Source organism: Verticillium alfalfae, genomic scaffold, assembly GCF_000150825.1.
Source record: "Verticillium alfalfae VaMs.102 supercont1.1 genomic scaffold, whole genome shotgun sequence".
NCBI lineage: Eukaryota > Fungi > Ascomycota > Sordariomycetes > Glomerellales > Plectosphaerellaceae > Verticillium > Verticillium alfalfae.
Window position 1 is genome coordinate 4659673 of NW_003315038.1, and position 2924 is coordinate 4662596.

Here is a 2924-nt window from a genome sequence, read left to right on the forward strand (position 1 = left end):
ATGGGCTGCAGCTTCTCATGGATTGTGGCTTGGAAAAGGCTGTAATTAGCTCGGATTGTCGCTGCGTAGCTGAAAAAGGGCGGCTCGCGAATCTTTTGCCTGGGGCGAGATGGATGGCTCAAAGGAACATGGGCAGAGAACAGTGCAAATGCTCGGAGAGACGGGAACGGTTGGGGGGAGGGGGGAAGGCCTGCCCCCCAGACGTCAGCGGTCCCTTCCCTCTTGCCCCCCCCTCACCCCGTAGATCGATTGCCGGGGCGACTCGCAGTACGAAATCGCCTCAAGCTTGGCTGGCCGCCCCAGGCGTCTTTTTGAGGAGGGTGAACCTGAGGTGTATGACAACAGGGCAGGGCAGGTAAGCCTCGAGCGCCAGCACATGGAATTGAGCAGCTCTCTGGGAGGTTCCTCCGAGCTGCCGGCGATAACGGGTCATGCTCCCGGTGCGTGAGACCGTGACGTGAGACTGAGAGAGGCAGTAAGGAGTGCCTAGGGAGATCCGCCGTCGACCACCTGGTGTGGTCATGACGAAGCCGACAGGTTATATCATACTGTGTTATGCGTACTTTTCCTGCGCGAGCACCTCTAGGGCAATGCATAGTTTGTTTCCTCGACTGGTGATGCTGGTCCGCGATTGGCATTCCAACCCCAAGACTGGCTAACGGCGCGCATGAAGTTGCACAGACTGTTGGAGATGAGCCTCCCAGGGCCTGGACACCCCGGTTAACCACCCCAAGGCGACGCCTGAGAGTTCGTGCGGGGATGTCGTCTTTCTGGTCCGCTGAGGGGCATGGGTAGACATACCATCGGCATATTCCAGGTTTTGAATCTTCATCACATCTTGACACAAAGGGTACGAGTCTATTCGTCATGCGCTCGCTACCCATGAGAATAGACGGGCCTGCCCCCAATGTTTGTGTCGCCTAGAAACCCGTAGCGGGGAAGACTGACCAGACTCGCAGAGTCGGTATCGGTAGTGAGGTTGCCATCGTATGCCGAGCTGCCACGCTACGACCCAGGCCGAGCTGCGTTGTCCCGTGCCGTACCCTGCGTTCGCTTCACGATGTGTGGCTCGGGACGCAATATGCGGTGACGGAAGGCAGATTGAAATCGGCGGCTTGGATGCCGTTTTGAAACCTCGGAAGAAGGCCCCAGGCGACCGTGTTTCCCGTTCCCGTCCTTGTCGAACGGGTGGTCCGCGCTGTTCTGAGAGAGACTTGCTTGAGATGGCGAGTCTCCCCTGCGAACGATCGCGACATGGCCAGGGAAGCACCGCCGAGGACAAGTGTTCTCTTTCCGAATGGGGCTTGAATGAAGAGCGAATGCTGCGTCGCACTGCGAAGGGGCCGCGGCCGTTGTCACTGCCACTGCTGCCACTGCGAGAGCAGCGTTCTTTGACCCTAGGTAGGCTAAGATGGCATGGCGTCCGGAGCCTGGATGAGGGTTCCAGGAGAAGGCTCCCGTCGTTCCTTGCAGGGGTCCAACGTCTACTGCTCTCCTCCCAGAGAGGGGTTCAAGGTCATGTACCGAGTACAAAATCGACCGCCAGCTTGCGACCGCCCTCGCCGTGGCCCGAAAGCCCGCTCATGGGTGACTCGTGCTGCCTGATCGCCATACGACAGCTAGGGTGCATGAATGATGCCGATTCGCAGGGTTCAAGGTACGCATGTTAGGCTGGAGGCTATGATGTGGTGGCACAGTACATTACAGAACAGTAAACCAGGAAAGCAGGCATCCATCCGGGAAACCTAGGGTTGCACTGCACGATATGACGAAGATGCATGCAAAGCAATGCAGGACAAGACAAAGAGACGAGTGGCTCGGACGGGGAATTCGGAGGCTTTGCTTGTTTGCCGGGTTGTGATCAACTATTGTCTGTGAGAGCTCGTTTTGGAGATTTGATGTCGGCGAAAAGCATCAAAGCGCTTCAATGATCTGCTGCACAAAGTCTATAGAGCGGTGCCCAGTTCATGCAAATCAAGATGATACGACCTCGAGGGGCTGCTGGATTCGGCCGACCAGTTCAAAGGGGGAAATTTGACCAAATTGAAATGACAAGATGGAGGACCTAGCCAAGGCCGATGCGCTGGAATAGGCCATCCGTGAACCCGGGTTACGTAAGGTTTCTGCCGCCATATCGCGCTGGAAATGACTCGTGACGATACTTTTCTTTGTTGTTGCCCGTCGTGTCGTGTGGGCGCCGACGTCGTTGTCGTCGTCCATGACATTGCGTACCTTATGCGTCCCTACCGCATCAGGCGGAAACGGCATTGTCCTGGTCCGACGACATTACCAGATCTGTGGACGGGCGCTGTCCCCTTTGCCCCCGCCTCCCTCCCTTACCATCGCCCGCGCCGCATGGCAAGTGAAGGATGTCTTTTGTGCCACGAGCAGCCTATGGAGACGAAGACCATCTGCCGCGGCGGGAGCTTTGACCGACGTTGCGAGATGTTGGGGGCTGGCCTCGGAGTCCAGGGAGTGAGCCCCAGTGCCAAAGCTGCACACGACTCTTGAATGGGGACATGCGCATGGGTTCACCAGCGAGATCTTGATGGACCAGAGTGGACGTGTGGTTGGTTTGGTCGGAGTCAGTCTGACCCAGGCCTATGATGCTGAAAAGCAGAGGTAGCATGCCCGCTGGGTAACGCGGGCCGTTTGGACCTGTCAAGCGAGTCGAAGAGAGAAGAGAGGCGAGAGCAGGGAAGCCAGAACAGAACACCTAGTCAGAAGTCCCCAAGCCTAGCCCCAGCCCGAGGACCCCTGGCTCCTGGCTACTTCCTGCCTGTTACTTTGGCGAGGTGGCAGGTGCGAGTGGGCAACGACAGCTGAGGCCGGCAACCCTACAGCGGAAGGCACCGCTGAAAAGGCACCTTCGGCAGGTGCCAGTAGGTACGTCCTGCCAGGTTGGGGGGTTGGGTCCCGCGGTC